Source organism: Dermacentor silvarum, chromosome 7 (assembly GCF_013339745.2).
Source record: "Dermacentor silvarum isolate Dsil-2018 chromosome 7, BIME_Dsil_1.4, whole genome shotgun sequence".
Taxonomy (NCBI): domain Eukaryota; kingdom Metazoa; phylum Arthropoda; class Arachnida; order Ixodida; family Ixodidae; genus Dermacentor; species Dermacentor silvarum.
The window spans coordinates 11,247,612-11,275,309 of NC_051160.1; the positions used below are offsets into that span (position 1 = coordinate 11,247,612).

At 46.4% G+C, this 27,698-nt stretch overlaps 1 long non-coding RNA gene across 1 annotated transcript; it reads right to left on the reverse strand.

The window, feature by feature from the left end:
- Positions 1-5,986: 5,986 nt before the first annotated feature.
- Positions 5,987-27,337, reverse strand: LOC125946622 (uncharacterized). The gene is made up of 3 exons (XR_007467718.1): positions 27,217-27,337; positions 11,367-11,452; positions 5,987-6,105 (listed from the first exon to the last, which is right to left on the reverse strand). It is a non-coding gene; the product is annotated as an uncharacterized LOC125946622 (long non-coding RNA).
- Between the last annotated feature and the right edge of the window lie 361 nt (positions 27,338-27,698).

The window sequence follows — 27,698 nt, forward strand, 5'->3', positions numbered from 1 at the left end:
AGCAAGACGTTTGCAACAGACGCAGCTGCCTCCCAGACGAACAGTTGTTACTCATAACGTCTTTCTTCTTTTATTTCAGTTATAGCCTTTCGCACGGCTGGTGCGCTCAAACCAGACATTTTCGTAGAAACGGTACAGCGAGCAATTAAGTTACGGACCAATCACTGTGAGGTATAACAGCTGTGATTACAAATAAGAAGAAAAAAAAAACATTTGTGAGCGCCGAGGCTCCGCGTCCGTTCCAGCGGACATGTAGTTAAAGGACGAGCCGATTTTATTTCCGTTCAGACACAGAAGATGAATGCGTACCCCCTCCCCCCAACAACAACAACAACAACAACAACAACAACAACAACAACAACAACAACAACAACAACAACAACAACAACAACAACAACAACAACAACTAAACAAGAAATTCGGCAGAGACACTTAAGACTTACGTGTGGGAATGCGTAATCATTATAGCTTTTGCAGACCTCGAAACGTTCCGAACGCGCTCACTTTATACACGCATGACGTGGCACCACCTCCTCCCCATTGGCTGCGCCGTCACGTTCCCAATGACGCACGCACTAGGCCACACCTTTAGTCAACTAGATTGCTGCGGCGTGACGCGTGTACTAGGCGCGCCGTTAGTCAGCCAGAACCCTGGAGCCGCCGCGGCGTCGGGGAAGCGTGCTCGTGTCTCAGCCCGGAGGCCCGGGTTCGATTCCCACCGAGTTCGAAATGTACCAAATTTTCTATCCAAAGCCTTTAATTTACTTTGTTTTCAGGAACCTCCTTGACAAATGAGACATCAACCGAGTATTTTCTGACGTGTTTTTATTCTTTGCGGCGTAGGTCATTTTTGGTACCATTTTTCGGTCACACCGACGCCCAGGGATTTTCGCGTAATGGGGCGTATAATGCTTTCGCATCAAAAGTCTTTGTGTGCATAGAAACTGCTACCCCATATTTTATGCCACTTTAGAGAATTTCGCTGTTGTTCAGATCACTCGTTACGGAATGTTTCTTGTACTGAGGAAACACAGAAATCCCAACACTTTGGTTTAGACACGGATGTCTGAGCACTACGGAGCATCGGTTCTGTCACTTATTATACGTCAAACACCGGTTTGGAATGCCGCTAGAATTTGATACGTGGTTATAGTGCAATAGACGCGAAACAACGCGGAGAAACAACAGAATGGGAAATAGCGCAGAGCTGCAGACGAGGCTTTACTTCGTTTGATATATACCTCATCATACTATTAAAAAAATTAAGCGCAACGTTTTTACAAATTTGTTGTTGCGTGGCATGATGCTGTGACGGCTGGGCACAACAGGTGCATCCGCCAGCTACGTTGGATGATTACATGTTCCGTCGTTTTCGTCTTTTTCGTGTTGCCGCAATACCATGTGGAACCAAATCCCAACTAACATGTTGCGTTTACGGGTGCACGAATAGTTACTCAAACATCACTGAAGCTGGTGAGGCCATTCAGTTCCATCGGCTTTCATCGTGACCTTACCAGATGGTACGGCGGAAAGCCATGATATATGCGCTGTCCATCATAGGCCAGCGGTATATAGATACATTTCAGAAGCTGCTTTGCTCTTGTCCAGCTGTTCTAACATAAATAAAGAAGCCGCTCATTCGCAAGAGCTTCATGTTCTTCACGTTCGTGTTGGCATATCGCTAGTGCCCGCCCTCGGGAAGCGCTCTTTATGTTGTGCGCTAGTGGGCCTAACTGAAGTCTGGGACCCACGTAGCAGTTGTCGGCTGATCGGTGAAGGAAGAAGACGTGTGTCAATGCTCGTGTGAGTTCGCCTGTGTGGCGTAGTCTGCCTGTGTGGCTATGTAATTTATTCGTCTTCTATTAAACCACCCTCTTCTACTACCGACTTTTGCCTGAGCCGCCGACGGGAAGACAACATAATTCAGAAGTGGGATTCGAACCCACTTCTGAATTATGCATTCGCATCCGCAGGTGTGACGGCTCCGGAGTTTGGGCGCTAAAGGCGAACACGCGGATTTCTAGCCGTCATTTTGGCGTCCTCTCAGTGTATCAGTCTTTTATTGCGATAGCAATTATATGGACACTCAAAAGCAGATTTCTGCCGTCGCCGTCGCCGTCGCCGTGAGGTTCCGTATGACGTCAATGGAGATGAAATCGTCGCCGCGCGCCGCCGAACGCTGTATGTGCGAGTGAAAGGGCGCGAGGGGCGCGCGCTTTCACGGGGAGTGAACGCAAGGCGGAGAACAAACGCGCGTTCTGCGCCGTGCTCGCTTAAGGGCTGCAGAAGTAGGCGTCTCTTTCCTCCTTTACAATCACCATATATATAGAGCAAACGCTCCTTCTTCCGACGCGCGAGAGGCCGTGGGGGAGGGAAGGGAGGCGACGTTTATCTGCGGCACCAAGTGCCTATTTATATCAGAGGCTCCGGCAACAGTCACCAGCGCCGCACGCATTTTGAGCGAACGCGGGCAAAAAACGCCGACGGCGTCGACAACAGTTCTGCGTGTTGCCGGTGCTGCTGCATGTCCAAGTTTATACAGCTGATAAAACTAATATCATTACTCCGTATAGCTCTCTACAAATTTGCTATCGCAATTGATGCTTCGCCTTTCAGGTGAAACTGCGACAACTTTTTTTTTTCTTTTAGGATATATTTTCTTTCCTCGCGCTTCCCAGCTCTGGCTGCGTCTGGTACATGACTGTGACTGTTATAATGCGGGCTCAAGTCTCAGGCACGCACGAAGGCTCAGTGAACAAATCGAGACTTTATGCAACGGCAAGGCGGGACTGGGTGCAAGGTCTGACACGTACATGAGACTAGACAAACAATTAAATCAAGTAAAGTTTGTGGGAAAGCTATAGCATGTAAGTCCGACAGAGGCGTGGCGCTAGCACAAAATCATGGCTTGTCGAGCCGCGCCGATGCGAGGAGCTGTAGCAGCAGTTAGCGGTGGCCGTGGCGGATACTCTATACTGAGAAGGAACATGGTACTGCCGGCCACAGGAAAAAAAAAAAAAAAAAAAAAAAAACCCGGCACGCGCGACGCTCGACCGGCACCCGAACCGGCCGGTTCCAAGACCCCGCACAGCACAGGCACAGACCGTACTGTTCAAGGGACACATGCCTGGGTGTAGACGGCTGCTCGGCTTGCCCAAGATCACAAGCCCAGGCCAGGCAGCGCAAACCGGTGAGGTAGATATAGTTGTTGTTGTTCCTCAATCACCTGGCGCAACCCCCTCTGGCAGATCGGATATGAATCAGGTGGTGCAACGGTTAACAATAATGATGTAAATACTGGCACACTCTGAGGGATTGGCCAAGAAGCGGGTAGGTCAAAATACAAAATAAGGGGACAAAATTTTGTGAGAGGTAAGTTAACATCGAAAGGTAGAGGCTGGAGAGACTGCATGATTGTATGATAATGAAAACTTATATGGGAACCAAAAAAAAAAAAAAAATAAACACGCACAATTCAAGTTCACTTTGGTTGAATGAAAAATAAGCTTAAAATTTGGAATTTAAAGCTTAAGTCCCATTGATCCCAAAAGAAAATCTTGGATAGCGGTGCTAACCTTCCCGCCATTCTGCCCAAGAGCAGATGCACCCAAGGATGAGAAATTTTGAACAGTTAAATCTAATTCAAGGAGTTGGAGCGGCTTTTCTAAGGTTCATTTTCCTAAGGTAATAAATCGTCGACAAGAAATTAGAAATATGTTCTATGGTATCATATTCCGTACACATAGGACAAGTCGGTGAGGGTGCCAGACCAGCCCCGTGTAAATAAAAATTTAAAGAAGGTATGCGAGAGCGTAGTCTACTAATATAGCTACTTCAATTCTTCTCGTTTGACATAGATTACTTTTCCGGTGGTACAATAGGTGTTTAAAATCCGAGGAATTTGTTATAGAGGGTTCAGAGAATTCTCTCAGCATCATTTGCTTCCGAAATCTTGCAGCTGTGACCAAGGCTGAGGTAGGACGAAATTGAATGGCTGGGCCAACTATCGACGTCTTCGCCAATGAATCTTCCGTTTCACTTAGAACTAGGCCTGTATGCCCAGGTACCCAGACCAAATGGATATTAGTTAGGTGTTGAGGTACTAATTATTTGAACACTCGCAAACCCGAGAGTCATTATAGTGCTGTGAGCGAAGTATACAAGGACGAAGAATCAGTTACAAGGACACGACCTCTCGGGCTCGTCGACTTCTTTCACTTCTACCGCACCGGTGCAGTCTCGCACACTCCGCCGCGAAGTTCAAACAACGGTAGTTCCTATCACAACGACTCTGTGCTCTACATCGACGGCGGACGAAAACGCAGCGTCGCGTTCACATGCACGACACCGGCCTTGCACGTGCACCGGCCGCCGCCACGGATTCTCGTCGCGCTAAGCGATGTGAAATAGACAAAGACTCGAGCTTTGGCTACTTTCTGACTCATTAAGATTGGCGAAGCATCGCAAGAAAAGAAAGAAAACGGACAGGGAAGGGGAACGTTCCGACACATGTGCGATCAACGAAGCTTCGGCGAAAGGGGGGCGGGGGAGAGACCTAAGTCTCTCTTTGCACGGGATATTTTGTGCGGCTTCGCCTATCTACACGAATAAATACACGACACTGTTAACGTGCGCAGCAAAATAATATTTGCTGAATAACTGCTGGTATTCCGCGTCTTAGTTTGCCGCGGTGAGCTTTGTCAGGGGGTCAATTTGCATCGCAATTTGCACCCGTCTTCTGCTTTATACGTATACTGCCTGATGCCATGAACGTGACCTGCCTCGTACAAGCGGCGACCTTTCAAGGTCAGACGGAGGAAAATGCGTTTTCAGGTTCGTCAATGCTTTAAAAAACGCAGTACGTAATCAGTGGAAGCACCGTGTGTGTGCGCCGTCGCCCCGTCGACTGCATCACATGCCAGTGCTTTCACTGCTGCCGTTTGCGGCGCTGCTAGCCAACGAGCTGCTCGTGCCTTACGACGGGCTCCAGGTGCCTATTGCTGAAACGTCACTCACCGTGACGCGCGACTTCGAGAACTATTCAAGGCTAAAGCAGTTATTTGTTTGATCTCTTCCTTCACTAGACGATTTAAAGTTTAGAGAAATAATAAAACCTACAAACCGAATGTCTGCGAGTCTTTGTTTTACTCCGTGCCGTAGCTAGAGGAACGTGCTTCCGTTTCGTCTGCTTGTTCCCACGTCGTGCAGGAAACGAAACTATCTCTAAACGTGCGTGCACTGAGGGATCGATTTTAATGTAGTGCAGAAGCAGACAGACAACAACGCAGGTGTTCTCTTGCACAGCGCGCAAAATCATGCACAGCGCGAAACAAGACAAACACAAGAGCTACCGGACAAACGCAACCGGAAGTGCGCCGCACGCCAAAAAGGCAAGAGAGAGAGAGAGAGAGAGAGAGAAACGAAGCTGAGGCCAGTGACGTATGCGTGACGCATACGTCAAGGCTCCGGCTCCGGTATACGAGAACGCAGGGAAGGTATTCCGCTTGCGGAGGCTAAACGGGAACAAGTGGAGAGAGTGTCGATGTTGGCAGGGAAGCTTGCCTTCTAAAATCATGAGTTCGCGACACTTCAAATATTTCCATCTCTTCTATAAATAAACCAATTCAAAATTCTTGCGGTAGAGCGCTCACCAGAGGGCACCTAGCAACTTCCAGCGAAAGGCCACAAAAGCTCTTCTTCAGTTCTTGAAGGAGACTGGACTATATGAACGCTTGTGACTGTGGACCTTCCTCTGCGACTAACTGTGTGAATGACTGACTCTTTATGATTTTTTTAATATTCTCGCTCCTTATCTATTCTTCCCCTTTCCCTCTCCCCAAGCGTAGGGTAGCCAACCGGGCACGTCCTTGGTTAACCTCCCTTAATTTCCCTTCTCATTTCTCTCTCTCTCTCTCTCTCCAGCGCATAACCATTTTTTTATATTGAGCCTGGTGAGCGGCCCTTTAAGAGAAAGCGCGGTTCAACGACACATTTATTCAGTGGTCCTTGGGTGATGTGCGAATGACTCGATGGACACCACTGGTGTCGCACCTGCTGAGAAGATTCATGAATCTGTCTTGTTGGTCGTGGTTTGCTGCAGCGGTTCTGCATCAAAAAAAAAAAAAAAAAAATTGCGCCAGCGTTACTTCCCCACGCATATATTCGCAAATGCTCGTCGACTCGAATCATCTAAACTCAGCCTTGATAGATAGATAGATAGATAGATAGATAGATAGATAGATAGATAGATAGATAGCAAAAATGCAGCATTGTCAGAAACGGAAAGGCTGCGCCATGCCTAACTCAACGATGAAACAAGACGCGCACCGTGTCTTGTATTACAGTGGCGCGGAAGGTAACGATATTTTGAGCATACATACCTTTATTTGCTGTAACAAAAAAAAGTGCATTGAAGATTAGATTGTGTTTGTACAAGACTAAAGAATTTTAACACGAAAGTGTTTTATGCCGGGGTCCACCAAGACTTCACTGACGTATTTCCGTCACGGAAATACGTCAGTGAAGTCTTGGAGCTGACGTATTTGTGAAGCTGACGTATTTCCGTCACGGAAATACGTCAGCTTACAATGTACACGAACATAATACAAAGAAAGAAACCAGAAGAAAAAGTTCCACAAACATGCAAAATTTGGAAATCGAACCCACGACCTCTCGGTCCGCGACGATAGATCGCCGAGCGTTTAACCCATTGCGCCACAAACGCATTTGCAGAGAGCTACACAGACGCGCCTTATATATCTAACACTCCTCCGTGTACCCGCGCTCTTGCTCGGGGCGGTGCCGCCGCCTACGAGCAGAAAAGAGAAGTACTGCATTATGACACTAACGCGCACCGACAGTGAACGCTTCGGTGGTCTCAGCACTACGACGCCTCGATGCCAGCATTCGAAGGGACGCTGGAATCAAGAAGCACTACCAACGCCACCTAGGTGGCGTTCACCGTACTCAGCACAGCGGAGCGTGGCCTCCGCAATTAGCTCTGAAAATGTTTCTGAAGTTGATCGCGGAGGCTGCAATTACGACGCGCTGTACGCGCTGATTTGACTCGGTGACGATTCAGTTACGTGCTTTGTCTTGCACGTTGTATTAGTGTGTCAGTTACGTGCTTCGTCTTTCGCGTTGTGCTAGCGTGTGCAGCGTAGTGCAGCTTCCATATGCACGACGGTTGCTCATGGTCATCGACGTTGGTAGTCGTGATGGAGGAGACGTGCCACCAGGCGTCAGCGTGCATCAACGCCTAAGGGCGCTTTAGCCACAAAACACCAATAGACATTATATATCAATGTGCAATAAACATTACACTACTTCTGTGAAGACACGTTTCACTTTCGTGTTCTATACCGATTCCTATATAAGAGGGATCAACCACATTTTTTTTCCTTGTTCTCGTTCACACACGCACACATGCACGCAAAATTATAGCACAACAGAAAAGTTTAGTACATTAATGCGCTACATTCAATTGTTAGTCAACCTGTCTCATTTTTCCGTTTGTATGAGTCTCCGTTTCTACCTAGAGTGGCCTGAATGCCATGCTTCTCCAAGGCGGAGCTGACATTGATGCGCCCTATTTATACCAGGTAGCACTACCGTGTGTCCCAGCTAACGTGTATCCAAATTGTTCAACAAAAAAAAACAATGCAAAAGCAAAACACGGTGCCAGATGCAATTATAAGACCTAGGTGTTCGGTCGTAAGAATTCTGACGACCGAACACCCTAGGGTCTTAAAATCGTATCATGTACCGTGTTTTTACAGCGAAGCTGTCTATGGCTTGGGTTCTAAGCATTCTTCGTGTCCGTCAACAGATCTGCGTGTGCACAAACTCAGTTCCTGAACTTGACGCAAAATCGCTTCATTCTACATGCAAAAGCTTGTGCGTCTCATCACTTGGATACGCATTTTCAGTAGATTAGTTATCAATAGGCCCCAATTTGAAAATCAGTAGATTCTCACGTAGATAATAAGGGTTTCTCAAAGATTTGCCGCTGTGCGACCCTCGTCGGCCATGTGTAGGCGCTCGCACCGCGCCCTCCCTTTGTCGTCGTTCCAAGCGCTGCGTGCCTAGTTTCCTTCCGCTCTCCCAGCGTGGCGGTCCCGTCGCGCGTGTCTAGTTTGCTTCGGCTCCCCAAGGTGTCGGTAGTCATCCGTGCGAATGTATGCCGCCGATCGAGACCGCCGATTAAAATAAAAATGTGCGTGCGCGTTTGACTTTCTTCAGCATGACCGCCGTCACCGCTCAAGAGAAATAAAGTTTGCTCATACCTTTGATCTAAATTCTGTGTCACCTCTATGTCGTGCGCTAAACTGCCTCGCTGGTAATGCACCTTCACAGCAGTCGAACGGCGCGGGATTAAAAAAAAAACATTTTCTTTTCTTCTTTTTTTGTTGAATAGCTTGTCTAAAGTTTGCTGTGACACCGTATATAGTATACACCGTCTCGTGAACCCCTTGCGGTGCAGTGAAGAATGTGGCTGATGTCAGCCAATCAGTGACGAGAGCCGACTGCGCGCGTTCCAAAGAAGAAACTGAACGACACAGCAATACATGCTGTGTTGTTCAATACTGCTGTGTCGGAAGACTGTTACGCAACCTATAGGCGAGCAGGAGGAAAGCTGTGGCATTAGCGTGGGAAGAGTTAGGAGCGGAAGCGCTTGCGTAGCGGCACAAATACGTCACAAATAACGTTCATTGACGTCCTTGACGGACATTTGCCAACGCCTCGAGCGGGCGGTGCAATTGATCATTGTTATATGAAGTAACGGTCAAACGTCGTTCAAGGACGTTGAACCTAATTATCCTCTATTGCTTCAACACAAGCAATGCCATCACATTGGCATGACATCGACATACCATCTACGTAATATTAAAAAAAAATGACATTTACATAGAGTAACGCGGTTATTTTGTAAACTGTCGTACGTATAAGAACCAGACTGGGAGGCAAACATTTCAACAGAACTGCCTGTCTCGATGAGATAAAAAGGAGCCGAGTTGGCTCCGAACCGTCCGGTCTAACAAATCCACTTTTTTGAGTGGAGTAACTCCTAAATTCCGAAATAAGATCCAAATACTGTTGCGCGTTCGCTTGTGCAAAAGCGGCCGTGGCATAGTAGCTCGATAATTGGGCTCGAAATGCGCAACGTAGTGGCTCTGTGCCAGGTCGGATACCTTTTTTTTATTGCGTAACATTGGATTGCATACCTGACCAGAGCATGATGGCGTCGTCGACGTCGCCGTGAAGTTCAGTATATAAAGTCCAAGTGCGATAAGATCGCGGCAGCACGCTGGATGCTGTAGGTGCGAGGGGAAGCGTGCGAGGGTAAACCGAGAAGGATGACGGCTTGGGGGGCCGCGTCTGCGCGCGCAAGGGACAGAAGCGGGGAGGTAGCGAGCTGTCTGGTCCCGCGCGCAAGGGTGGGGGGATGAGCGCGAGCTAGAAGCGAGTGGTAAAGGGGTGCAGGTTAGCGCGCGACCGTGCTCCCTCAAGGGCTGCAGAAGATAGCGCCAACCTTTCCTTTCTCTTAGTAGTAGTAGTCCGGCCGCGCGACTGCGAATGGCGCGGCTGAGAGCGGTCGCGCACGCCCTATCTCGGAGGTAATCAGCGGAGGGGACAAAGACTATAGGCGCGCCGAGATGGCAGGCGCTTTCGTGTGCGCTGTTCTCGTGCGTGTACGTCGCACTGATGCGAGACGCGCACCACGAAGGGCAATTCACTCGCCACTACCGCTGCTCTTTATCACGGCAGCATAGTGACAGCGAGTGTTCGCGGTCATCGAGTGAGATCTGTTCATGTTTGCTCGTGCACGCGTGAACAGCACGCTTGTTAACCTAAAATTAGTAAGCAAATGCTTACTGCGATCTACACAGCCGATAGAACTACGAACATTGCTTCGCGTAGCAGTCGAATACTTTGCTATCGCTATCAGCGCTTCAGCTTTTCGGGCGAGTCCGCGAGTTTTTTGTTTTTATTGCGATAGCAATTATATGGACACTTGAACTGGATTTCTGCCGTCGCCGTCGCCGTCGCCGTGAGGTTCTCTATAGATAAAATCTTCGCCGCGCGCCGTATGCCCGAGAGGAAGCGTGCGGGGACGCGCGCTAGCACGGAGAGCGAACGCACTCAATCTCCCACGCGCAAGCAACGAAGCGGGAAGCGAGCGCCGGAGTGAGCGAGGGGGGGGGGGGGGGGGCACTTCTACTGTGCCAACAACCGCGCTCGTCGCTCGACCGCACGGTCTCTTATCTCTCCCACGCGCACGCAAGGAAGCGGGAAGCCAGCGCCGGAGGGAGCGGGGGGGGGGGGGGGGCGCACTTTTCCTCTGCCAGCAACCGCGCTCGTCGCTCGCTGCACCGTCTCTTATCTCCACACGGCTCTGACCTTTAAGCGCCGGCGCATTCAGTTTCCGCTGAAGCGATAGACCGCACGTACCTTCGCCCGCTGCGGCGTATGCTTGCTGCCAGCGTTTTGACAGTCGTTGTCTGCTGTCATTCTGTGTGATCTCTTCGTGTTTGTGCGCGCTCACACCACGCTTGTTCATTCAGTTCGTAATAGTCGGGCCACATTTTCCAACGCACGCTACACACGCAATGCTGCCCGGATCGGCAGTGCAGAGCTACAGGTGTGTCCCTTCGCACGCGCTGCCCACGGGAAGCGCTTCTCATCAACACCACCGTTTCACACGCGCCTTCTCGTGGTCATCGAGTCTCTCTTCGTGTCGGTCTACTTACGCCGCAGCACACCTGCTTACTTAATCAGCTCATGTTTACTACAATTCATATTGCTACCAAAGCCGCTCACCTTACTTCGTATGACATTGCTGTGTTGCTATCGCATTCATTGCTTCGCCCTTAGGGCGAAACTGTGACATTTTTGTTTTTTTAGAATACCAAGAAATGTGACCCTTTCCGTAAGCAAAGGCTTAATAAACCAGAAGATACGCATGGACGAAAGACGGGAGCCGATATCCCCCGTAGATGTTAACGTCGTGGATTTTAACAGCATGTATTTCCGTCAAATTAATTGCTTAACGACAGAGAAGGAACGTATTACACTCTAAACGAATATAACTAGGAAATGTTTTCAACTTTTTGTACGCTCAAAACAGCACCAAAACACGCGATACTATCTTGGAATCGGTGACATCATACGCTGTGCCGTTAGCTAGGTTTCAGCGCGAAGTTTGAAAACGTGAATAAATTTCTTGTGGGAGACATTTTTTATCCCGCTCGAACGAAATCGTAGTGTTGGAAAAACACTGCCACTGAATTAAACTGATTTCGTATTTCTTTTAGGGTCCCCATAAACGGTCTAACTACATGGATCATCACAAAAAGGATGCTCACAGACGGAGGTGGCGAGCCAGAAGAGGAAGAAGCCGAAGACAAAAACGCCGACCGCTGCCAGTGCGACCTTCCACGGGAGTTGGTGCCTGCGCCCACAATGTTTCACAAGATTACTGGAGGGGAAGTCTCGTGATGTGTTAACCATATCCGAACTACAATAAAGCCTTATCACGATGATCATCAAAAAGATAGCACGCGCCGATAGCGTAAACGTTATAACCCAGCGTGGGGATGAGGAACAGCACACGGATTTGTATAAACATCGTTCTTTTGGCTATATATATATATATATATATATATATATATATATATATATATGCATACAAGATGAAGGGTATCGCGCCAGACCCGAAGGTATATTCAAAAAAGGAAAAAAAAAAGACGAACGTTTATGGCATATTTACTGACTGACGTTTCGGCCGGAGGACCGGCCTTCGTCGGAGTGACTACAAGTGTGGTTGCGTTACAGTATATATAGAGACACTAGACACTTATCGCGTTGTCCCACACGACATGCGCACAATCAAACCCTAGTCACAGCACGGTGACAAAATGAAAAAAAAAGAATTGAAAAAAAAAAATGGCCGGGCACGTTCTAAAAATCACAGTAGATGGAAATCATCACTACATATAATCGCATAATCATGCGATGTTACAAAAGTACAAGCTGCGCACGAGTGTATAACATGAACGCGCGTGCTGTCTTCCGCCCTGAAGCAGAAAGCAGGATTAAAAAATGCGCCCGTGGACAGATTTAACAATGCACACGTGGACAAAAACCTTTATATCATGAATTCGCAAAAAAATAATAACTTCCCAGTGCTGCAATTATACAATAGTCAGTCAACACGTGACCCATGCAGAGAATGTCATAGCCGTAGCTGCCAGTCACCGGGCACAAACACAAGCTATTCAATTTAGAAAACCTCGTATATATATATATATATATATATATATATATATATATATATATATATATATAAGAACTGTTCAATGTGAGTTGCTGATGCAGGTTAGTTTTCCGATGTTTTCGTTAATACCGCAAGAAAGGGCGTTGAACTTGTATATCAGGTAAGATTCGCGGACTAAACGATCGTGGTGGGAAGGAAAACCAGATTCCAATATAGCCACTCTGATACTGTCAAAAGAGTGCCCAGTTAAGCACAGGTGTTTTGACAGCGGAAGGTGTGGGAGATGCTTTGAGTGAGAACGATGATTATTGAATCGGATTCTGAACGGCGTTTCTGTTTGACCAATATATTGTAGGCGGCACGTACCACACTCAAGCAGATAAATGGCGTTCGACGTGTCACAGTTGAAGCTGCCTTTGATACGGAGCGCAAAGTTTGAAGCACTGATTTTCGCTTTTATCGTGGTTAGCATATGCGGGCATACTTAGCGTGGTTTATTACAGGGACTGCAACCTGCATGTACGCGGGCGCCGACTTTAGAAGATGTTATCAAATCGCGAATGTTTTTTGAGCGTCGGTACACTACGCGCGGTGCCTCTGGGAAAATTATTCCAAGTCTTTCACTTTGGCCTAGAATGTTTTGATGCCGTTTGAGAATGGCAGAAACATTCGGAATAGACGCCGAGTGCGTCAAAATAAGGTTAGTAGCAGAAGTGGTCACCGCCGGCTTTGACTTCACGAGAATATCTTCCCTTTTCAAGTTATTGGCTCGTTTTATTGCGTCATCAATAATTTCCTTAGGGTACTGGTGGTCCACGAGTGTGCGCTTTAGCTCTGCACAGTTGGCATCAAAATCTTTTTGTTCAGAGCATATACGTCTAATACGGTGTGCCTGACTATAAGGGATCGCGGTTTTACAATGACGAACGTGGCTGCTTTGGAAATGGAGATATTGGCGCCTGTCCGTTGGCTTTTTGTAAAGCTTGGTTGTCAAACTGTTTCCGGTTATTGACACTGTAACATCGAGGAAGTCAATCTCTGACGTTGAGTGGTTATGTGAAAACTTAATGCTCGGGTGAACGCTATTGAAGCCAGTTATAAAGTTAAGGAGTGTCGATTCACCATGGGGCCATACAAGAAATATATCGTCAATGAAACGCCTATAGTACACAGGTTTTAGGGTGCAGTTTTCAAGAAATTCATTTTCCAGTATGCCCATAAAAATATTAGCATAATTCGGCCCAATCCGTGTTCCCATAGAAGTACCACTGACCTGTACATAATGGCAATAATTAAATTCTAAATTATTTAATTCAAGATCGAGTTTCAATAAGTTGCCCAGTGTGAGAACGCTAATGGGCTTGTCAATGGCAGCTTGTCCATAGGCAAGGGATAAAGCGCGAATGCCGTCTAGATGGGGGATATTTGTATAGAGGGACACGACATCCATCGCCACAAGCAGTGAACCAGAGGGAATGCGTAGGTCTACTATTTCGCTTAAGAAATGGCTAGTGTCTTTCAAGTAAGAGGGGAAGGTTGGGGGAATTGGTTTGATTAGCTGGTCTACATACCGAGAAAGGTTCTCGGTAATAGTCTGTACGCCTGAAACAATTGGACGTCTTGGGTTCCCTGGCTTGTGAATTTTTGGTAATAGATAAAAGCGACCTGCTACTGGACTGAGTGGCATAAGAGACCGGAACGTGTTTTCGTCTATCGATTCTTGTTGAAGGAGCTCCGACAGCGTTTCTTTAACCTTGCTTTTAAAGTCACTGGTTGGGTCATTGGGAAGAGCTTGATGATGATGATAAAAATGTATTTATTGTAGGATGGCTCGAATGCCTATTATGTGGAATAGGAAGGGGAGAGGGAAGGAGTAATTAGAGCCGTCCTAGAAGCTGCGTGTCCTTGGCGAAACCCAAGGGAAGAGCTTGATAAAACGAACGGTTGGTTAACTGTCGATTTGCTTCATTGATATAGTCTTCGCGGTTCATTACTACGATCGCTCCTCCTTTATCAGCTGGTTTGATAACGACGTCTTGGCGGGAGCTTAATTGCTCCAAGGCGCTGGTTTCATTCCGAGATAGGTTGCGACGAAAGGGCGTATAGGCGTTAAGAATATCATCCTGTACCGCTCGGATATATAAATCTAAGCATTCGTCTCGCTGTGCCGGGGGTGTCCAATGCTTTTGAGACGGAAGTATATTGCGAGCACCGTTTTCACATGCTCGTCCATGAAAGAACTCGCGCAACCTCAAATTTCGAGCGAAATTGTCTAGGTCCTTGAATAGCTGGAACTAGCTAAAACCACCAGTTGCTGGACAAAAACTTAAACCTTTTGAGAGTACCGCAATTTCAACTGACGACAAAGCCACGTTCGAAAGGTTTATGATATTGCTATTCTGTGACGACACCTTTTTCTGGGAATGAAGATCCTGGTGGTCTGCGTTTCCTGCAGGCGGCGGGCGATGTTGCGGTGCGTGCGTTAGGGGAGTACTTTCAGAAAATAATGTTCCTATTTCTTTGGCAGGCGCACTGTCGGGAACATTGTCTCGTAACAGCTTTCTAGATTTTGTTTTACTCAGTGTATCTGCTTTTTGTGCCCGGTAATGTGCTAGAGAACATTTGTCCGGGGAAGTAAGCAAAGATAACATAGTGCTCTCTTTCTTACAATAAGTCCACACACAGGACTCATAGTGGGATATTAAGATACGGATTAGTTCAAGCGATGCAGTATTTAACACACACTGCCATCTAGTCTTATCGACACTGCATAATTGAGAAGTCGCTGGGCGTAATTTGCTTCTCAGGCCCTTTGGTATGATCGAAGCATTCAGATATTTCTTAAGCACATCAATATGGGATTCGGCACGAACACGCTTCTCAACCAGCTTTCTAACTACAAGGAAGTCCTTCGAATGAGCGGGAAAAGGAGCATTACCGGTACGGAGTCAATTTGAAGCAGAGTTCATCCTCAGAGTAATTGAAAGCTTGTGTTTGTGCCCGGTGACTGGCAGCTACGGCGATGACATTCTCTGCATGGGTCACGTGTTGACTGACTATTGTATAATTGCAGCACTGGGAAGTTATTATTTTTTGTGAATTCATGATATAAAGGTTTTTCTCCACGTGTGCATTTTTTAATCCTGCTTTCTGCCACAGGGCGGAGGACAGCACTCGCGTTCATGTTATTACACTCGTGCGCAGCTTGTACTTTTTTAACACCGCATGATTATGTGATTATATGCAGTGATGATTTCCATCTACTGTGATTTTTAGAACTGCCCGGCCATTTTTTTTTTCATTTTGTCACCGTGCTGTGACTAGGGTTTGATTGTGCGCATGTCGTGTGGGACAACGCGATAAGTGTCTAGTGTCTCTATATATACTTTAACGCAACCACACTTGTAGTCACTCCGACGAAGGCCGGTCCTCCGGCCGAAACGTCAGTCAGTAAATATGCCATAACCGTTCGTCTTTTTTTCCTTTTTGAATATATATATATATATATATATATATATATATATATATATATATATATATGAATGTAGACTTCCACATGGGAACGTTCTTGAACGAGCCCCGGCATTACACTTCTTACTTTTTCTTGCGTAAAATAAGGTTTTTGAACATCCAAACCCTACAAAAAGAAAAAAATTCGGCCGGAACCCTCACAATGAATGTGGAAGTTAATACGATTAGTGGTAAAAATGAAACAGCCGGCATTACGTCGAACTCTTGACTAGTACGATTAGTACTGAAGCAATGCAGTGACGCACCGGCTTGTCGCTGCAAAGACTCGCCATGTATGAGGTAGGGCTAGTCAGTATATCGAATATGGATGTATCTTAAGATAGTTAAGATACACTATCTTAAGATACTCTTCGGGTATCTGTCGCATGACACATTGAGAGTCGTGTATCGGTATCTGTTCTTTAGATGTATTCGCTGAAGTATCGTGTATCTTAAGATACGAGGGACACATATCGCAAAATGTGCGAAGACGGCCACTGCAGTCACGGAAGGCAAGGAATGCCGCCCAAATGCTTATCCTAGCATGCGACAATTTTATATTCGCACGTATTCCTAATAAACAAACTTGACCAGAAATATGAACAAACTACAACGTGCTAGTGCCAACTCGAAAATCCTCACTTTCGAATTTTACAAATTGCGAGTGCCAGCCACTTTGAATTTTCTGAAAGAACAGGATGCTCTGCGGCTCTATCAAAAACGAGAATTGCCGTGGAGCAAAACAAAAGGCGGCCATAATTATTTTCAGTCGGGGAAATTAGGTGTGGTTGAAATTGGAATGTAGAAAATATTTTCTCGTTTATTCATTGCGAGGGTCTCGAATCTGGCAGCGCTGATGTCATTAGGTAGCACGCGATGGTTTATTAGCCACGTGCCTGCTCTCCCAAGATCACGTGTTACGTGACGCCATCGGGCTTAAAAGTGTGTTCCACATCCGCCCACCATGGTTATGAGTGGCGCTGGCTAACACTCCTGGGGTTAGATGTAGTAAACATAAATACCCAAGTTAATTAGTGCACGAATTGATGGCCGTCGCCGTAGCACAATTTGTAGTGCACGCAACGCACGCGTGATGCGGAGGTTGCGGGCTCGACTCCCGCCGGCGAAAACTTCTTTTCGTACACTTTCATTTCCATTTTATGCATTCTTTTCTACATTACAATTTAATTTCCCCGATGCTTTCCTTGGCTTCACTGTCTGTTGGCTTTGCGTAGTCATGATTAACGAAATCGAGCCCCACACACACACACACACACACACACACACACACACACACACACACACACACACACACACACACACACCACACACACACACACACACACATATATATATATATATATATATATATATATATATATATATATATATATATATCGTGTGAGCACAATATTCATCCTTCACCTTTTTCACCTGTACATAATCATCATCACTGTGCGCGTCGCCTTCGTTCAGCGCGGGGCTCAGCCGAATGAAGGCGACGAGACAACAGCTGTGCTGCTGCCTTACAAAGTGGTGGAGGCTGCTTTCGATCCCCTACACCTCTACGACCTCGAGTTCCACTGGAGCTTCGTTCGGGCCGCCGTTTGCTCCGCCTGTCCACTGCCATGACCCAAGTACCGCAACCCGGAGCCTCCGGCATCGGGTTGTGTATATATATATGGAAATTTGTTTATCAAGTGGTGTCCGGTTCGGTGTAAACAGCGAGAATGGGAAATAATACCAAGGAGTACGTATACATATCTTGTCGAAAGCTTATATAGAGATAGAAAATATAGAGATTGACTATGTAGAAAGTACGTAAATAAAGTATATGGGTCACTACAGCGATAGTGATCTTGTGGATGTTTGTTGCAGCTCAAGGCATCCAAAAACGTTTAAGAACCCCAGGTGGTCAAAAGTCAACCCGGAGCCTTCCACTACGGCGTGCCTCATAATCAGAACTGGTTTTGGCACGTAAAACCCTAGAAACAAGAAGCAGGCTTCCAAAAACGTTCTGCATTTCATGCTTTCCTCGTCAGATTTCATGCTTTCCTCGTCAAATTCGTGATTTGTGTTTCTGCCGGCGCGCTCGCATCAGCAGCCAAGTTGCACAAAGCCTGTCATTACAACAGTAATCTCTTATACGATCTAGTTGAACTCATCGTCGCATGATAACGCCACCAACATTGTTGTTGACTTACACATCTCGGATATTCCGTATAGTAGTGTGCGTACACGGACAAGCTAAAACACTCCAATAGCGTCTTTATGGCGTCATCAACTCGTTTATTATGTCTTACAGGCGCCTGGGAACCAGTTCAGATTGCTTACCGTTCGGAGAGGTTAACCGGGGCTGCAAGTAATGGCGAGCAAATACATTTGTTAGAAGTCAAGGTCACAGCTACGAACACAATCTGTGATCGCGAAGGAGCGCGAAGCACTCATGGCGAAATGCCACTTCGAGCTGTTCTGACCTGACCACGATGAAGTAAAGCCGCAAAGTGGCAACCATATATATTTCCTATATTTGCAGCGAGGCGTCGCCTGACAACATACGGTGACATCTACATTAACGACTGCGTTGTTATCGGGGCCGAAGTGCGTACTTTGGGGTGTCCGTTTGAATGCGATTTTATTTATTTGTTCATATATCTGCAGGCTTATGGCGAAAGGCTAGTGTATAGAAGCGGACAACATGTAGTATAGAAAGAAAGCGAAGAGCTGATACTACGGCAAAAAATCGCACGAAGGGCGATGCATTGCCTGCGACATCATGATATTAGAATATTGCTGGAAGTAAGGCTCGTAGTTTTATGAACAATATCTCAGTGGCTATGGTGTTGGGCTGCTGAGCACGAGGTCGCGGGATCGAATCCCGGCCACGGCGGCCGCATTTCGATGGGGGCGAAATGCGAAAACACCCGTGTACTTAGATTTAGGTGCACGTTAAAGAACCCCAGGTGGTCCAAATTTCCGGAGTCCCCCACTGCGGCGTGCCTCATAATCAGAACTGGTTTTGGCACGTAAAACCCCATAATTTTTTTTTTAACTGTCGGTACACATTGGCCTATGATAGACCATTTTCGCTGAACATTTTGCTCCATAGGAACGAGATGGCGCTTTTGGCGGCGTGCTGCACGTTGCCTCAAGCGAAAGCGCACGAATGCGAAACCATTAACACTTGTTCCCTGCTACTGTGCGAGCAGCTGTCGGAAATGTAACTGGGTGATCGCTAACGCACTGTGCTCCATTCATGCTGGCAAAATGTGGAACGGTAGGGCGAATACGCGTGCAACAGTTGGCTACAAAAATCGTGACTGGCATATTAAGGAACGAAATGATTCTGTGTGACCAAAGTCACGGACCGCTGCTATACAAGGACTGCCAGTGTTGCCGGCCCTTCACGATGCACGGCGTTCCTTGAGGATAAAAAAGTCAGCTCATCGACCAGCGTTGTATCGCTAACTTCCAAAGCAAGGAATTCAACCCCGGGACGTCGGGAAGAGTGAGTACCGCTCATTACACAGCGACAAAGGGAGTAGCGCCGCTTCCTGGCACAGTAAGTTTCTAGCACGTTTTATCCACACACATCCACCCCAAATCACACACATACTTACGTTCACTATCTGTCAAACGTATCAAGGATAAGTGAATGAGTCAATACGCCGATACATGGGTGACGGACTACACCGACAACACACGAATGTTCGAAGCTGAACGTTTCTTGACGGTCCACTGAGTAAGCGAGTGGCTAGCGATAATACGTTCTTGCTTCAAGCTATTACAAAGTACAAGATATCTACGTTAAATGCCTTGTGCGTGGCAAGAACAAATGTACCGCAACTGAGCAAGCGATTAGGGAGACAGTAAACAATCAGATAGTTGCCCCGCCGAGGAACGTTACTGAGTCAGAAACATGACAAGCCGCGGCACCAGAGTGATTGGCAGATGAAGAACGAAGAGCAAAAGACACTTATTCTGGTTTAATTCAGAAGCGTAAAATTTGGTAGCTTGGGATACATTTCTAACCCCGCTTATGTATATAAATACGCGGCACCATTTGGACAAGGCATAATGAGCTCTGAAAACGCTTACAAGTCCTTTGAGGCTGTGGCCAAAGCTTCGTGTCGTCCAAGCAGTCACTGTCTACTGGCGCATTCCATTGACGGAACGTGAGCGGAGGCTAAGAGCAGTGAGAAGCAGACCAGTAGCGCAGCGAGAGTGCGACTGCTTGCCTCTCCATTAATGATGATAGTTATCTATCGGAGGAAATGACGCTTAATTCCCATTGAAACGCTCCATGCGCTCCGAGAGCAGGTGCGAAGATGAATGTGTATCACGTGAGCAGATTGTTACCTTCCCGCGGTGATTATCACGTGAAATTCGCTTCTCAGCCGCCACTGTTGCTGCACACTAAACCAAAACCACAGAACCACAACCAAAATCGAAGGATATGACGCGTTTGCGTCACGTGACTTCCTTCGCACTCCGCTTCTCGCGCGGAAGCAGCTCGAACCGCTCTCGACTGCTCTCGGTGTCGCCAAACTGTCCCTTTTCTGGTATTTATTCGTATTGGATCACAGCACTCCTGCTCCTGTTCGCCGAATGAAACGCAAATACTCTTGAGAGAGCACGTCGGGGACGCTTCTGAGTGCTCCTGTTCGCCTAATCTAAAGCGCTATACAATATCCGCTGAAACAGAGGTTTGCTGAGCCGCACCGGTGTAATGCACATCCATTGTAAACAAGGAGGCAACGAAGGCAAGCAATGGACGCGTCGCCACGAGATCAAGTCTATCGGCGCCCACCGGATCGCCATGAAAAGGGTCTATAAACACGCGTGGTGTCATGCACCTGAAGACACACACACATGAACTGTGTATACTCGATGACCATTAGCCCTCGCGGTCGCAACGCTGAAGTGATAAGAAATGTTGGCAGAGCCGGGGAGCCCGCGTGTTTGTCCCAAAGCTAGCGCTTCTATGCTGCCGCTTCCTTTTCCATTTCACAGTGACTCGCCGATTCGAAACTCAGCGCATCACGTGACCTCCAACACTGTGCGCGCGGGAATGCAGAGCTAAGTGCGGCAGCACCAGCCTTCTCGCCTTGTTACAATGCTCGCTCTCATGGTCCCATGCTCACCCTCACACTGGCAGCAAATCCCGTGATTTCCCAAAGTCTGTGCGCGAGCGTGGAGGGCATGGAGCAAGGAAATATTTGGGGAGAGAGCATTGCGTCATGCTGCCAACCTTGGCATGCGAACTCTCCATGAAGCCATTCACTTCGCATTTTCCCTCCTAGTATCAGCCCAACACGTCACCTCTGAGACTCGGCGTATTGGCCGAAAAAGAATGGTTCCCGGTAGCTTTAATCAATCACCATACGTCCTGGTCAAATATTAGTGTGAGGACAACACCAAGAAAGCATTTACCCTTATCCGTGTAATTTCTTTCTTGAAAGTCTGCTCAACCGAAAATAAACCGTTGTGTTGGTTCTCTAATAGGCGAGTAATAATAATAAAAAAAGCGACACAAGAGGTACGTTATCTCCGAACAAAACCGACACTGAAATGGTTAAAATTGCCCTGTTTATATTTTATAGGCGTGTGCGCTTTCATCATCATCGTCAGCCTATATTTATGTCCACTGCAGGACGAAGACCTCTCCTTGAGATCTCCAATTGCTCTAGCTGATTCCAACTTGCGCCTGCAAATTTCCTAACTTCATCACCCCACCTAGTTTTCTGCCGTCCTCGACTGCACTTCCCTTCTCTTGGCACCCATTCTGTAACTCCAATAGTCCACCGGTTATCTACCCTGCGTATTACATGGCTTGCCCAGCTCCATTCCTTTCTCTTAATGTCAGCTAAAATGTCAGCTATCCCAGTTTGCTCCCTGATTCACACCGCTCTCTTCCTGTCTCTTAGCGTTAGGCCTAACATTTTTCGTTCAATCGCCCTTTGTGCGGTCCCTAACTTGTTCTCGAGCTTCTTTGTTAACCTCCAAGTTTCCGCACCATATGTTAGCACCGGTAGAATGCAATTATTGTACATTTTTCTTTTAAACGACAGTGGTAAGCTCCCAGTCAGGATTTGGCAAAATGCCTGCCGTGTGCACTCCAACCCAGTTTTATTCTTCTGTAATTTTTTCTCATGATCAGGGCTCCCAGTGAGTAATTGACCTAGATAAATGCACTCCTTTACAGACTCTAGAGGTTGGATGGCGATCCTGAATTCTTGTTCCCTTGCCAGGCTCTGGAACATTGTATTTGTCTTCTGCATATTAATTTTCAACCCCACTCTTACACTTTCTCGGTTAAGGTTCTTAATCACTTCTTGTAATTCATCCCCATTGTTGCTGAATAAGACAATGACATCTGCAAACCGAAGGTTGCTGAGATATTCGCCGTCGATCCTCACTCCCAAGCCTTTCCAGTCTAAGAGCTCGAATACTTCTAAGCATGCATTGGAGAGATTGTGTCTCCTTGCCTGACCCCTTTCTTGATAGGTAACTTTCGACTATTCTTGTAGAGAACCAATGTAGCTGTGGAATCTTTGTAGATATTTCCTAAGATATTCACGTATGCCTCCTGAACTCCTTGATTGCGCAATGCCTCTATAACTGCAGGTATCTCTACTGAATGAAATGCCTTTTCATAATCTATGAAGGCCATATCGAGAGGATTATTGTACTCCGCAGATTTCTCGATTGCCTGATTGATGACATGGATGTAAGTCATTGTAAAATATCCCTTCCTGAAGCCAGTCTGTTCTCTTGGTTGATTGAAGTCAAGTGTTGCCCTGATTCTATTTGAATTTACCTTAGTGAATATTTCATACAGTAAAGCAAGCTAATGGGCCTCTAATTTTTCAATTCTCTAACGTCTCCCTTCTTACGGATTAGTATAATGTTGGCATTCTTCCAGTTCCCTGTTGCACTTGAAGTCGTGAGGCATTGCGTGTAAAGTGCTGCAAGCTTTTCAAGCATGGTATCTCCGCCATCTTTGATTAAATCGACTGTTATTCCATCTTCTCCAGCTGCTTTTCTCTGGGGATGTCTTGCAAGGCCCTTCTATAACGGGCGTTTAAGTTACTTCGTCGCTAACTTCGTCGCTAGTTATAGAAGGAGCCTCTGTATCCTGTTCATCACTTCTTGGAATGAAAGTAGGTTGGCTGCTCTGGGTACTGTACAGTTCAGTATAGAATTCATGCGCTGCTTTTATGGTGCGATTTATTCTATGCGTATTACGATATCACGAAAGTTCACGCTTCCAAGTGGTGTTGCCTACGTGCCAACAAGTGGAACGGCAGCTACAATGACTGCAGCATTATGCGATCTGTACTTAAACATGGAAGAACGCAATTATTCCCGCAAAAGCAGCCGCCAGTGCTCTATTTTTTTAGACTGTTGGTTTAGTACATAAGCGGGCAATGGCTGGCAAGACATAATTATGCATACATAGAGGAAACGCGTGGCGAGCATACGACGTCTATATGAATACACGATGAAAATATGAATGACTTACACATAGAATTCACCGCTTGTTCCATGTTTTGACTTTCTTCCTCGGCAAGACACGAACCAAAAGACAGTGTTTACACCATTGAACGCTGCCGTAAGGAGCGATTGGCTATTTCATTGACTCGACTTGGCTAAAGGCGGGCTAAAGAAAGGGACGTGCGATTTGACTTCGGTATGACTTTTTTTTCCCTTTGTACTTCTCTCCTTTGAAGCAAAAAAAAAAAAAAATGCTGATATATTTTTGCTTGTTTGCAACAGTCTTTCGCCTCCCCGATTAGCACACGATCTCGTGACGGTTGGGAGGTATCGTCCAGAAGACGATCCTATGATGCTGACTACTCGCAGATGGCTACCTTGCTAATTTCTTCGTTTTGTTGTTTTCATTTTCTTTGACTCATATGTAACGAGGTCATGTTATTTATGTTCAATACGTTTCTTTACAAAAGTAGTTGCCTAATTTTATTTCACCGTGTATATTTAATCAACTCTTCTTGTAGTGGACATGTGCCCCTGTCCGTGAAGTAGGTCGGCATCAACAATAACAAATTTGGGTGCCTGGTCCCAAAAGCTTGCCTTTGAGTGTGCCGACTAATTAGAAAAGGCTTCCCTGAGTGGCCCTTTTGTTTATGCCGTTTCCACAACCGACCATATTACTACCGCTACGTTTAGGAGATTGATTTAGGAGAACTTCTTGTTGGGAAAGTTGGTATCCATTCATTATATCTATTTTAAGGCGCCAAAAAGACACAGGATACAAGAGAAGGCAACGGGAAAGAGCGCCTCCTGAGTCTTCTCTTGTGTCATGCGTCTTTCTGGTGCCTTAAAATAGTTATAATGATTATGAGGTTAACAATGATGAATGAGTTATTTCAATATAGCCTGGCCTCGCATTCTTGCACGTGAACTTTTTAGGTGAAGGCAACGGGTCAACAAGCCCACACATGCTACCTGAAGGCATCAATGTTGCCGGATTCGAGACCCTCGCTATGCAATGAACGAGAAGAAAGGAAACCGAGGGCTCCGATTTTCATTAGCCATATCATAAGAAGCCTGCAAACGATGACGCCATGGACAGAATAGGGGACATTATCTGCAGTTATTAATAAACACTTAATGGGCAGACATATAAATACCTGGAAAATGTTTATTTGCCATCTAAATGTGCGAAACACATCACAAATAAGCATAATTAACAAAAAGAAAGAAAATATCTGAAGGACGAGCGGCCGGGGCAGCGCGTGCAGCACACGCTGCCCCGGCCGCTCGTCCTTTTTAACCTTATTCTAGTACATTCTACTCTGAGTCTACGCGTAAGATGCAGGGCTGCTAGAGTAGTTTATGGTGAGTAGTGCAAGGAAACTTCTTTTACTCTCCTTAGCCTTCTCTCCTTAATCTTATGTTTCCTCCTTCCTCACTATTTTTTGCCTATCTCCCGTTTGCATAGGGGTGTGTACCATAGTTGATCGGTCCTCATTATCATCAGCATCATCAGCTCGGGTCCATTTCTCGTGCAGAAGAAGAATGGATCTCGAGTAAGTAAGACCCGGGTTTCCCGGTCTCCGGTGATTCGCGTATCCTGAGAAATTTACACTCGCTGTCTTCACGCTATTTGTATCTTTTACGTTTGGTATAGACACTTGGCCACGAAAGGCCTGTTTCTGAGAAATTGGCGGATTGTTTGACGGATGCTTGTTGACCGTGCGTTTTTTCTCCTCCGAAGACGAGTCGTATCACTTCGATCAGGTCTCGTATCTATTGGCACATATCTATATGACCGCAAAATAACGTCTTACATCATCTACTCATCCACAGCACTTTCTCTCGCTCCGTTGGTCATGTGCCGAATACGCCGGTTCTCGTCAGATTTACGGAAACTAATCAGCAATGTGGGTTCTGTTATTAATTGGGAGGGTTACCATATAAAAAAGGCCAGTGGTGATCATTCCCCTTCTGCCGTGAAAATAGTTCAGGTATCTGCATTGGACGAGGCAAATTGTGATGTCCCCACCAAGGGATTCCTAAACCAACCTAACTCAATCCAACGTAAGTGAACCTAACCCCGCCTAAACAACACCGACGTATAACCCAACGTAACCTAAGCCAACACAACATATCTAGCTTAACCCAATTGGTTTAGGTTAGATTAGGTTGGCAAGTTGATGGAAACTGACGTCGGAGAGGTTCATTCAAGAGCGACACATTCCAATTACACAGTGTTGTTAAGTTGGCATCAATGAGGTTCAGTGAAGAGCGGGACATACCCATCGCCACGCACACATTGCCGCGTACCCAGTGACCCAAGTTGTTCCCATGGTTGGCTTGGAAGCCTGTTTTTCAGCATAGCAGCCCGATGTTTTAACCATTCGTTCATGGACTACCCAGTGACCCAGGTTGGCGGGAATACGGTTATAGTCATAGGCAGACAGATAAATGCATAGTTAGCCCCAGGAAAGTGTGTGAAGTGCCCTAAGAATACTACGTCCATGGACCGACGTACCCATGACGCGTACTTTGATGCATGGTTATTTTGATTTCGGTAGCCGATGGCAGACGGGGAAAAGAATGAAGTGAAAAATAATCGTTGCAAAACAACGACCGCCGAACAGAACGAACCCGATCTTCTCTTCCCGTCGCTCGCAGTACTGTGATCATCTCGTCGCTGTTGACTGGGCCTCCGCTGCAGTCCAGGACAGACACGCTTAGAAAGGGTGAGTGCGTGACGTCAGCGCAACCTGTCCAGGTGGTGATGGTTACATGCGTGTGTTAGGGAGCCTACGTGAAAGACCTTTACCATGGCCTAGTCGCGGTATATTTAGTGTGACATGTTTAGTGGGTTTTTGTGCATGCCATGAACAACGGCACAGGCGCTGTTGTGTCTTTGTTAGGGTCTATTTTTCGTCGTTCCTGTCTTTTTTTAGGGGTGAACATGTTCTATGCACTACACGTAAGACTTGCATGGAAGCCTCCTGGCGTGCCGGTGTGAAGTGCGTACCATTAATGGCACCACAAATCCACGGGCGTCGCGTTATTGCAGCGGAAACTGCGCAATCTAGATTCTTTTGAGATGGTGTTGTGGAGAAGTAAATCTTTCTTTGGTACTCATTGTTCATTATGCATTATCTGTTGTACCTATAGGTATTCTGCAGGACATCGGTGACAGATCTATTAGGAAAAAAAAAAACGATAAAGGGTCCACTTTTCAGTCTTCAGAACACAGGAAATGCTGCCCCAGACTGAAGTTTATTTATGTCAACTGATAAATGGGCCATTTTAAAATCCATATAACTGAAATATTTTCCTTCGCCAGGAGATGCGCCACGAGACAGGCACAACTTAACAGTCGCTCCGTTTTGCACACGCAACCACACGCAACAATACACTCAAGTACTCGGTTTTTTCCACGCACTATAGTCGACTGAAATCAGCTTAGCATGTAATACGAGGACAGTACAGTCATTATTGGCTTTGTCTTCCTATTTATAACCCTGAAAAACAATTTCTCTATATGAATCATCCTTGTCATCATTATTTAGTGCTCCAGTTATCGGTTCTTCAAAGTTCAGCAACTATATATTCTCCTACCATGTACGTTTTCTTTTGTTTTGCTGTACTGTAGTTATTGTACTTCTGAAGTGATTACATACTGTAGGTATGTGTTGTAGTTATGTAGGTATATCTAATGTAATTATTGTATAATTTATTACTTGTGATTATTGTATTTTTTTTCTCTCTCTCAGTGCGTGAACGATTTGCGAAACAAGAGCATGCTGCAATATTTCTGTGTTTATGCCTCTGTTAAGCGGGAATGAGACTGGGGGATTATTTTCAGGTGCGGCTGTCACGCATAGGCTTTCGCTTCGTAGCTTTTCCCTCACTGCACAGAAAGCTGTACGCAAGTATGGACTTACCCACTTTTTGCCTGCGCAGACTGCGACCAGGAGCCAGGTCTCCAAGCAAGCAACAGCAACGTGCCGAGGTGGGTCGAAGAGTAGCAACGTACTAACCACAGATCGAGGCGTGTTGAACGTCCTGTTGGTCAGTATACGGAATCGGAACTAACGTGGAGTGTCTATCGAAAAACATCTCCTGAGACACTTTGCTATATATAGTCGTGCGCCATCAACAACGAAGGCTCACAGGATCGAGGCAGCGTCCCAATGCTAACTCGAAGACAAAACCGTACAATCGAACGACGCCGACGTACAGGAATTTCGGACATAGCTCCTTCGGATTATCTTTCAAGCTTCCCCGCAATACGCCAACACAACTCAATGGGCAGCATTAAAAAAAAAAATGTTATTTAAAAACATTGGCCGAATTTCAACAACTTTCAGTAAGCAACGTCGTTAGGTTATACACTTTCAATAACGTGCGTATTTACGGCACTTAG